Source organism: Phasianus colchicus, chromosome 6, assembly GCF_987193195.1.
Source record: "Phasianus colchicus chromosome 6, bPhaCol1.hap1.1, whole genome shotgun sequence".
NCBI classification, from domain to species: Eukaryota; Metazoa; Chordata; class Aves; order Galliformes; family Phasianidae; genus Phasianus; species Phasianus colchicus.
In genome coordinates, this window is record NC_143441.1 from 52,043,094 (window position 1) to 52,055,440 (window position 12,347).

Genomic DNA, 12,347 nt, shown 5'->3' on the forward strand with positions numbered 1-12,347 from the left:
TTTTTGTTTTTGTGTCCTCCTTTGGAGGATGGACTTATCTTCTGTGATTGCTGTGTTGATTTCAATTCTGCCTCAGCTCATCACCACTCCAACGAAGAATGGAAGTATGCGTTTGAGGTCAGAAGTGATGCAGAGTATGGTCTAATAAATCAGGTCAAATTAACGCCGTGCTAATATCACTGCATCACTTCCAGGGTGGCCTTTCTCTTTCTGTGGGACTAAGTTGGGTTCTACATCAAACTCCCTAAAACGGTGTGCAAAAGGTATACAGAACACATCTGTAGTTCATTACAAGGTAGGACCATTCCCCAAAGTGCCTGCATCCAGTCTTGAAAGCACTGCTAAAGATTCTGCCCATTCAAGTACAGGCTACACTTTCCATGAACTGGAATATTGGTTTAGCTTCAAAAAGCAGAGCTCTTGCCCCTTTTTGTTATTATTTTGACTGAACTCTTGGTTGATTATTTTGGCTAGGAGACATTTGACTGTGGAAAACTCTTGATTTTTTGCTTCATTTTTAATCACTTGGCTACAGCAGAGACAAATGTTTCTATACGCATAATTCAGACCACTCCTTTATTGCTTAGGCATGTAACTCCTCTGTCCCAATGAATCACATGCTTTGCACAAGGTGTTACCTTGTCGGTTCTGATCACTAATAGTGCTATTAATTTTGCTTGTAGACAAGCTATTAGTTTTGCTTGTAGAAGTGAACCTGGCTCCCGTGATAAGCACATTGTGTAGCACAGTGACTTGAACACAGTTGTGTGATTTACATCTATAAAATATAAGTGATAATTAAAACTGTTGTGTTTGTGTCTTATATCAGTTTCTGTGTTTCCTTTGGGACTTTAAAGAAAAACAAACAAACAAAAAAACACAACAACAATCATAGAATCACAGAATCATGTTGGGTTGGGTTGGAAGGGATCCCAAGGATCATCAAGCTCCAACCCCCCTGCCGCAGGGTGTTGTAATTGTGTTTGCTATTGTTACACAGATCTGAAGCCAATGAGTATAAATAATTATGACCTCTTTACCCAAGAGAATATTTACATTATAGAACCTTGATCATGAAGCTTCAGTTAATGTCGTACTCCCCTTCCAAGATGCAGTCATCAAGATGCAACTCTGTGGTAGCCTGCTTCTATAAATTTATGTTCAGATATCTTACTACTTATGAATGTTCTCTCTAGGCAATAGTTGCACTGAACAGCGTTGAGTTGTATGACATATGAAGGAACAGGCACACCGTTTCTTTTCCTCTGCTTTTGGAATTAGCAAAGTTGGAGTGAATTATGCTTCTCCTTTTGACTAACCTGAGAACATTTCCTCAAAAAACAAAGACTCACACCAAACTCACACTTAAAAACTGTCGTGAGGTTTGATGTTTTGGAAATTTCTGCTCCCAGAACAATTCCCCCCATTATTTTGTCTTTCACCCATCTTCGTGGCTTATTTGGTGAATGTATGAGCCCCCTTGTGTTACACAGCAATTCCCACTTCCCAGTTGAGCTCCCAGAATGACCTGCATTTGTCTTTCAGACCAGCCATATGCACTACATATCCCTTCCCTTTATTACAAGATTCTGTGCTGGACCAAGGATCCAGGAACAGGAACTCATCTCACAGAGAACCAACACAGTACCTCAGATGTTCTCCAGCAACTTAAGCTATATGATCTGCCTGGACCTTGTGGAGAAAGTTCCTGCATCCCTCTTTATGCTTTCAGCATTTCCATGTCTTGTATTTTCAAACATTTTAAGTAAGAAGGGGACATACCCTGTAGCAGGATCTGTTGTGATGGGGCACGAAGAAATGGTTTCAAACTAAGAGGGCAGATTTGGATTGCACTTAAGGAAGATGTCTTTTACTGTAATGGTAGTGAGGCACTGCACAGGTTGCAGTGAGGGGTGGTGGTGCCCATCCCTGCAGACACCCGCAGTCAGGGGATGGGCTGAGAGCACTGGTGGAGCTGTGGGTGTCCCTGTGCACTGCAGGGAGTGGGACCAGATGGCCTTTAGAGATCCCTTCCAAAGTGAACCATCCTATGATTCTATGATTTTAGAACAGGCTGTGTAGGCCATAAGCTGGAATTGAGGGTTATATTAAGTTATTCTGCACATATGAAAAAAAAAACCATTGACTGCATAATTTGCAGAAGGGCATGCTTGGGAAAACCTGGTGACGAGGCTGATAATCTCAAGGAGTGCAAACGCTTCTGAGATAATGACTTGATGTGGGTGATGATGTGTGCATGATAAGGAATGTGCTAGGGATGTACTGCTTCATCCCAGGGCAGTGAAGGCAGTTGTCACAAAGGCCATCAAACAGTTCTGTGCCATCTATGGGAAGGCACTGCCGCCTCGTGGCGCACAGGCTGTGCTGAATGTGCACAGTGACCACTGAGCATTGTGCTCAAGCACTGCTTGCTGCTCACAGCACAGATTTGCCCTCTTCCGAATGTCAGACTGATCTGAAAGTTGTTCTTTCAGTAAATTACCTCATTGCTGTCTTATATTGGCAAGTTGGAAGCAGGACATGGCTCGCTCATAACGAGAATGAAACACTGCTCACATTTTAGGTCTCTCTTTGTAGGTCTTCACACAACCTAAAAGGAGTTTGGCTTTAACACCTCTGTTTTAGCATAAGGGTCCATAAATATCTCCTCAAATAAGGGGGTTGTTATGAAGAGAGCTGTGAGATTTTCCCCACTCTAGGAGCAGAAGCAATAGACCAAGAGGGGAAACAGCATCTGAGAGATGCTTTGCTGGGGCTGCAAAAGTAGAGCGGTCCCAGGGATTTTGGGGGGGAGTTTTTTTGTCTGTTTTGGCATGGACTTGCATGCTACAAGGTAACACCCATTGGAAATCCAACTGGGAAAAAGCTCTGCCTGCCAGGCAGGTGGTTTTGGATAGACATCCTGAAGTCCATGATTTGTGGCATAGAGGGCCATGGTCAGTGGGGATGGGTTGATGGTTGGACTAGATGATATTAGAGATCTTTTCCAGCCTTGACGATTCTATGATCATTAAGCATATCAGCTGGGAAAAGATGTCTTCCTCTAATTGCCTGGCATCTTTGACACAATTTAACTCTTTGGATATTATTTTAAAATCACTTTGCAAATTGTGCGAACAGCTGGGAAGATTGAAAGCAGCAGTTTCATCCATTTCTCTTGGGATTGTAACAGAGACAGATTGATGAAGTGACTGAAACTTCTCACTAAGAGCAGATTTTGAACTCTTACAGTGTCAGCATTTTTTTTTTCCTGAAAACTTGACTGTGTGGACTCCAAATTAAAAAAGGTCCCCCATGAAGGCAGCTTGCCTCCTCTGCCCATGCTGAGCTTCCCCAGGTTTGAATTCCCAAGTCTGCATAATCCACCCACACCTGAACCTTCAGAGCAGCGCAGAGAAACAGCAGAAGGTATCTAAAAAATAGAAAATTAGAAAATTAAAAAAATTAAAAAATAAACCCAGCAAAACAAAGGAAAACAAAATGAAAGCCGTGTGCTTGAAAAACATTTAGTCTGATTATTGCCAGAAAAAGATCCGAATGGAGGAACTGGAGTCAACAACTGATGGGCACATCAGTATTTATGTATTATGATCCCATCCTGGGATCAGAGTCAGCCAAGACATCGTAAAAGTGGGATTTGGATTTTTAGAGTGGACATTGCTGAAGTCTATCATTTAAACATGTTTAGTATAAACTGAGTACATGGGATAGGACAAGAGGGAATGGCCTCAAGTTGTACCAGGGGAGGTTCAAGTTGGATATCAGGAAAAACTTCTCCAACAGTGTCAGGACCAGGAATGGGCTGCCCAGGGAGGTGGCGAAGTCACCATTCCTGGAGGTGTTCAAGAACCATGGAGACGTGGCACTGAAGGACATGGTCAGTGGGCAGTATTAGCAGTAGGTGGACAGTTGGACTGGATGATCTTGAAGGTCTTTTCTAACCTTATTGGCTCCATGATTCTATAGAGTTACCTCTCATTGAAAGCTGATGTTGGCAATGTCTCTGAGCTATTCTCCACTTAAAATCAGCAGGTAGCTGATAGATACAATCTCTGGAGACCAGGCCTTGGCTCATCTCATCCTCAAGCAGATATTCACTGCTGATAAAGGTGGTTGAGGATGGCCAAAGCCGTTGTAAATTTCTAAAGCTCTGCCTTATGAAAACCATTCTTACATTCCACAGTGAGTGGAGTTTCAGTCAATGTCATACTAATTGAAAGACAGCCAATTGTTTTAGAAGTATGAGAGAAAATTATCTTCTTCAGGACAAGTATGTTCTGAGGTAACAAAGCAATACTGTCTGTAAATGAATTGGTGGAATTCATCCCACAGGTTATGATGCTAAACGTAAGTGTCTGTATGTTGTAGCACCTACAGGATTTAGATGTTTAAGCCACAGTTAGTGAAACCCATGAGCCAAAGTGATCACTTACATTTGGCCAACCATATAACTGTCTATAAATGGCTATTGATCTAGGTTTAGATTTGGCTGTATGAATACAACTATTGAATGCCATCTGATATGTCTTGAGAGATCCAAGACATCTGCACTGTCCAATAGAGGTGATTGATTTTTGGACAGTTTGAAAGTCCAGCACACGTATACATGTCTACCAGTTCCTGTAGCCCAACTCCATTACATAAACTCAATGCCATATATAAAGCCTACTACAGGAGCATCATAGCTTCCTTGCAATTGGCTTAACCATGTGCTTGCATTAACAGCATCTTATTACTCTCTTGTCATCTACTGTACAAAAATGATTCCTGTCTGGAAAACTCATCCTCAGGCCATGTTGCAAAGTGGTTGAATAAATACCCTTGTTGTGTTAAGATTAAAAACAGATTTTAGAGGAGTCAAGCTCAACTAATGCTTGTGTGACTAAAATCTGAAATGTCAAGATGCATCCAGCTGTTTGGAAGTCCAGTAGTTACTCACTGCTCAACTACTGGAAGAGTCAATAGAAACTCCCAGATAGAATTTGATGACTGTGCCCTGCTAAATAAAAATTGTACTGATGAAACATGGTTTAGTGGGAAATATTGGTGAAGGTGGATGGTTGGACTGGATGATCCTGGAGGTCTCTTCCAACCTTGGCGATCCTATAATTCTATGATATGATTCTGTGTTCATTCATAATGACACAGAAAAATAATGACTCACATATTTTTAACAGGGCTTCCCCCAGTCTGACCATGGACCTTGAACCCCATTTCATTCCAGTTCCTAAAGCAACACCATAGGATGTTGATCTCCAGATCTGCCACAGTCCTTTCCCACCATGGGCCTGCTGCTTTGGGTCTGACCCACAGCCCGACATCGTGACCTGCCTTCCACCTACCTTGTCATCACAAACTTGCTTGATGGACACTTGTTTGAATCTGGTCTCCTTGTTCCCTCACAAGGGCTGTGGTGGACCCTACTGCCCAGTGATGCCCGTTTATGAGTTTTTCTTTTCTTGCTTTGACCCCTTAGAAATAATACACAGGCCCCAAAGGATCTGTGGTTTACATTTTAGAACCTCAGAGATTATTAGGTATAACAGATAGCGTGTTGCATTCATTTTTTGGCCATATTAGGCTATATGCATCCTTGATATTTACATAGTGAGTTAAACATCCTCCCAGCACAACTCAACTAATTGATGGTGAAGGAAAAACATGCACAGACCACCAACAGTAAAGACTTCATGACCGGTTACTCCAGGACTAACTTTGCCAAGCAGAATCCAGAGACTCCTTCTCCATGAGTTCCAAAAAGCTCTCTTTGATGTAATTTTATATTAGAATGGACTTATACAAAATGATAATACATTTATTGTGTCATCTACAGCAGTTTACATGTTAAAAACAATTTTTCAGAACACACACACAAAAAAAAAGTTAGAAACCAGCAATTGATAAATGTTTTTCCACCTCGTAACAAAGCTGTATAACCCCAGATCCCATTACCAGTTAAACCAGTTTTGACCCCCCAAAAAAATAAGTATTAGACCCAACAGGCCAGTATGTTTGTACCTTGACACAGTCAAAAGCCAAAATACAACTTTCCATATGATAAGATCTCAGAGCTACGGGATATTTTGTTGCCACTAAATTGACAAAAAGAAGGGGATAAGAATGAACACGCTAAGTATTTGTTTTTACAGATTATGTTGGTATACAAAGGCCTCTTCAGACTCTTCTGCAAGGACAAAGTCCATCAGAAAAGGCAAATTCCAGAAGCCTAAGTCATTTCAGACACTGGAGAGTGTCACATATTGTCATATCACACAGTAATTCTTCACGTGGATGAACCCCGAAAGAAAGCCGATAGGAATTTGTGATATTAATCATAAGAAAGTGAAAGGATCACAAGGTTCAAAACATTGTTTAAGCCCTGCCGGTGAGTTTCCATACACAAAGTACAATGTGTATTTAGCCAAATGTAGTTTATTACTACAGATATGTATGGAATTTACCATCAGATCATCATTAACTGTTATCTCACACTCCGTATCTTCCCAACATTACTCTTAAATACAATTCTGAACAGGCTACACGTGCCCAACTCCTAAAAAGTCTTTTTTCACTGCATGTATACTATATACCATGATTTTTTATTTTTTTTTTTCTGGACACAGAAACGCGTATCACATGACCACAATCAGACAGAGAGCAAATGATTTTATATGCCCTAATTTCTTTGGAAACTTTGTTCATATGATCAAACCTCAAGACTGGAAAAGAGAGTCTTAATAACATGAAATCACGCACTCAAAGTGGGGAGAAGTTTAATTTGTTGAACAATAGCAGGATTTAATAGTCCTTGTGATTAGAGATGACCAACAGTAGTCATGCTCTCCTTGCCAGCTCTTCTCCACCATTTTTCAGAGTATATGTTCAATGGGAGGCACTGAGGAGTTCATCATAGACTGAATAGTGCTGTATGCAGAAAGCTGAGAAACTCAATACAGTCATCAGATTTGAAGAAAACAGCTCATAACAACTCACCATCAGCTTTCAGCAGGTTTTCAATCTTTTTTTGGTCTGTGGGAGCCTTTAAATAATCACGGGTAAGACAAAGGTCCTTCAGAAACCTTACAAACTTCCATTGCTCTATATAATGTATTAATTTATATTCCTTAATGATCCTTCACTGACATTTCATGAACAGTCTATGGACTCTGAAATCTCCACTGACTGACGACTACTGCCATTAGCAATTATCTCTGAAACACTATTGAGAAATAATTTAAACCAACGGGCTTGATGAGTTCCTGAGCAGTCAGTCTGATCTAGTAGTTGGCAATCCTGCCCACAGAAAGGGAAGTGGAATCAGATGACTTTTGAGGTCCTTTCCAACCCAAACCATTCTATGACTCTATGACTTTATGTGAAATAAAGCTATTCATATTTAAAGAAGTGTGAAATGAACTGGAGGCAAGACTAGTTTGAAGAAGAGCAAAAGCAAGCCACGAGTTATTTCAATTTGGAAATTAGAAAAATGTTTCTCACTGCCAGGAGTTTTACAGTAACTTTCCAATGAGTGACAGGTGAGAAAAATAAAACTGTTACCGAATTTTAAAAAGGAAGGTTGATACCTACAGTGTCAAAAAGAGAAAGATGTGGGCGTGCAGGTAACCAACAGTTTACCATAAGTCAGCAATGTGCCCTGTTGGCCAAGAAGGCCAGTGGTACCCAGGTTGACCAATGGTTGACCAACAGTTGACCAAGCATTGACCAGTGGTTGATCATGAGCCAGCAGTGTGCCCTGGTGGCCAAGAAGGTCCATCGTTCCTGCATGTATTATACAGAGCATGGCCAGCAGGACAAGGAAGGTGATTCTCCCCTCTGCTCTGCTTGGGTAGGCCACCCAGTGCTGGGCTCCCCAGTTTCAGGTGGACAGGGAACTGCTGGAGAGAGGCCAGTGGAGGGCTGCAAAGATGGTGGGGACCTGGAGCACCTTCTGATGACAGGACAGGCTGTGAGCCCTGTGCTGTGCACCTAGAGGAGGTTGAGAGGGATCTGATCAATTCTGATCAGTTTCTGAAGGGTGGGGATCAAATGGATGGGACCAGGCTCTTCTCACCACTGCCCAGTGATTGAACGAAGGGCAAAGGGCATAAACTGGAACATAGGAAATTCCATATGAATGTGATAGCACTGGCACAGGCTGCCCAGAGAGGTGGTGAAATCTCCTTCTCTGGAGATATTCAAGACCCATCTGGACACCAACCCATGCAACCTCCTTAAGGGAACTGCTTTAAGGACGGTTGGACTGAGGATCTCCTGAGGTCCCTTCCAACACCTACAATTCTGTGATTCTCTAACATTCTACATTGGCCAAAATATAATTGCTCCAGCTGGCTTGAATGTATCTGGAAACAGAAAGTGGCCTGCAAAAAAAACCTGCTGAATTCATTCCCCTGGGCTGTGGAGCACTTCGAAATCCATTTCTCTATCGTATCAGTTATCATATTAATTGGTAAAAACTCTGCTGGATCTTGGGCAAAAAAGTCAGTGCACAAAGGCTGATGATCCATACCCTTCTTGTTACTTCTGAAGAGGACTAAGAACCCGGCTGTGCTCTGAGTAAGTGATTAAGGAGCTGCTCTACTAATCTATCTGGAAGATTTTTCCTACTTGCCATTGATGGTGGAGAAAGTCCAAGGAGAATTCATTTTTACAAGTGTTATCTCAAATTATCAGCCAAGTCACTTCCTGCCCACTTCTATCATTTAGTAAATAGAACTAAGTATGTGGTTGCCACACTTGGTTCTTTTCTTTCTGTGATGAACAGCTGCTGAAAAAGAGGAGCTGGACACCAAATACAACACGTGAATTTCACTGCTTGCATCTTTCTCCCTTTTCCCACCACCACATTTGAACACCTGTTTTTCAGATACAAGCACTTACACAAAGCAGAATAACTTGGGTACACTTCTTGTATGAAATAAAAGCACCCACTGCTGAACACATACAGGTGAAGGCAGAAAGAGCTGAGCTCACCAGGCAACAAGAAAACAAGCCTTTTGAAACACACATCTTAGTTTTCATTTTGGGATGTTAATTGCTCTGTCATACCAGCACTCCACATCAAAAAGTCAATAATAAAACAGTAAATACTCACAAAAGATGCAGTACAGCAGGCTTCTGAACAGTTACAAACATGAAGAAAATTAGACTAGAAATATATTATGGACATGGTAGAAAAAAATGGCTCAAGGAGCACTGCACACTTTTGTTTCTCTTTTAATTACATACTGTTAATAGCATATGCCTTTCTAGCTCCATTTGTCACAGTGAAAATCAAACAAAGCACAGTTGCACTCAATTGATATTTACAGACACCTAGAAGCAAACCACCTTTGGGTTTCTTCCATTCTGGAATGAAGAGACATGGCAGCCACTGTGAGCGGTGGCTGCACGCGTCCAACATTTCAGCTTACATTCAACACAAAGAACATCAGAACCTGGTTTAGATAACTCTGTACACCTGAAGCGTGATCTTTCCAGTAACAATGAAAAAGTCAGACTGAATAAGGGGAACAAAGCCAGGCTGGATGTGGCTCTGGGCAGCCTGGTCTGATGGCTGGCAACCCTGCCCATGGCAGGGGGGTTGAAACTAGATGATCTTTCAGCTCTTTTTCAACCCAGGCCATTCTATGATTCTATGAACAGTTTTTGCAAGCGTATCAATACTTTCAACAAAAAGAAATCATAATAGAAGGGGTTGTTTGTATAATATAGTATATATTAGATATGTAGAGATATATTAGTTCTTCTCATAAATTCAGTGCTGGTGAAAGGTACCAAGGGCTTCAATTTGTCCAATGAACAGCAAACACAGGGATTGCAATGGCAGACATTTCCTCTCCACTGCCCTCCAACTCGCCTTGCTCCAGAGCACTGGCTCTGTAAGAGGCAAGTCCAAGTCTTCGGGACTATTCAGTCCTTGGCCTCTCTTGCTGAGAATACAAAAACAGCGATAACTAATACTGCGCTGAAGCCAAACTCCAAGCCAAAGTGAAGTGGCTTTGTTCTAACAATAGCAATGTTTTTCTGTACTGATTCTAACATAGCTGAGGACCCGGTCTCCATTGTGCATGACTGAAAGGTGGTTTTGGTGTTGTGGACACATGCCCATAAGGCACTGGACTGAGTTCCACCAACTCAAATTTCAGAGCACTGCAGAACAGGAAGGAAAACAGCAGAATCCAAAAGGAAGCTCAGAAAAAGCCTCAATCAAGTAAAATAATATAAAACAAAGTCAAATAAAACTCAAAATGAAAATTATAAAACACGCATTCTTGCTCTGGACTGAAACGTGGAAAAATTCTCCAACCAGAGACAGTTATTTAATTCCTTTCCCCCCCCCTCCCAAAGTTTTGAATTTATTAATGCTTGAAAATTAGCCATCAGCTATTCATGCAAAATATATTTTTAGGATTTTTTTTTTTAATAATACACAATATTGTCAATATAACTCTTTCTGAAAGGCCATACTACAGAAAATACAAAATTAAACATTATATGCTCATCTAATATTAGATAATTCATTTCCCAAGTCCCAAGTATTCATTTACCTGATAGATCTGACTTTGCCATTCTTCCTCTTCAGTGTCCTTCTGGCATGCAAAGAGTTCCCTGGAGAACCCTATCAGATAGCTTTTAGCAGAATCTAATGGAAAAGGAAACTCTGATCTATCAGTTAAAATACTTCAGAGATTTTTTGCACACGGTCTGGAAGAGGGGGAAAAATTCTGCTCTCAGAGCAGCAAGGCTGCAAAAAAGGTATTTGTACCATCTAACTCCCATTTGGGTGTAAGTAAAGTGATGTAAATTTTTTTTTTTGCTGGTCCTCTGTGCCAGGGTAGATTGCATCTGACTGGAACGTAAATGTCTTAAAAGAGTATGATCTTGTACTGACGTGAAGTCAATCTCAACACTTCTGCCTGTTTCAAATTATTTTTACATTCATTTACTCTGCTACAACCAAGAACAGAGTATGTCCCATAAAGCACTATGTAAGAGTGAAGTATTATAATTAATACTTCTTTTGCAACTTTCTGACCCTTTTTTTCCTTTTAAAAAAATAAGGAAACTATTGTTATTCTTAAAAACCTGTACTTAAAATGACATTAAAACTCCATTTTTACCCAAACTAACAAAAACCAGTGAAATTAAAACTCCAGCTCATAGTAACCATTCTCTTTTCCTTTTTTTTTTTTTTTTGTTGTTGTTCCCATGATTCTCTAATGAACAAGCCTGAATTTTAAATTTCCTGGTTACTATTAGTTCCAGTTCATACTTTCACATTTAAAATGTCATTTTCATTTTTTTTTAATATATGCACACACATACACACATACACACACATATATATAGATATATATATGTATATCAGTTCATAAATCCAAAATGAAGAGAGAGCTAATACAGTTATCAAAGCCTTTATGAGCTGTATAAAGACTTGTTAAGAATTGACATCATCGACATTTGACTGAAGTAGATGTGCACCAGTCGTGGCTTTAACTACAAGGCAAAGTTGGAAAGAATGTTTTAGGTTTTCAAAGAGAAACAGTAAGAACATCAATGTTAAAACGAATTATCCAAAGAGAGAGAAAAACGCCAGATGTGGGAAGTCATCCAAAGGCTTCATCCTTTCTTTCTGTAGCGTCTCATTGTTCAGTTTGATTGCTCAGCAAAAGCAGACTTTTACCTTCCAAAATGATTGTGCCAGGTCCCTCTTGTGCCTCTAGCAGGGAAGAACCAGGACACGTAGAAGTCAGCCAGGTTGCAAAGGCACCACGACGCGTGACAGTACTACACAAAAACATGCTGTGTTTGGACATGGATGCAAAAGGTTCGCGGTTATCTGGAGGAAAACGCTGTCTTGGAACTGACTTTTGTTCTTAAGGTGGGAAGGAGGGGTTATTTTTATTATTCAAACAATTCAGTCAATCCACCAATCAACTCTCAGTCAACCATTGCCAAAAATATAGATATATCTCAACTACATGGCCCTTTTAGAAAACTCACAGCTTAGATAGAACATAAAGCATTCTCAGAAGCATCCCTGGGTATGGAAAAAGTCAGCTGATCCCATCGGTCTTGCCTGGAGTTCCCCCATCGACTGATGACAGCTGTATAGCTTTACATTGGCACAGCAGTTTGGGTATGTCTGACTGAATCCAACCACGAAGTTAAATGCTCTGGTGTTCTTCCTGAACTGGCTGGTATGATTAACTCCAGCATGTTAGCTCCATCCTAAGACTCAAAAAAGAAACACCGCGGAAATTCACATGCGAAAAGTCAGGTGATGGGCTAAGATACGTTCGACT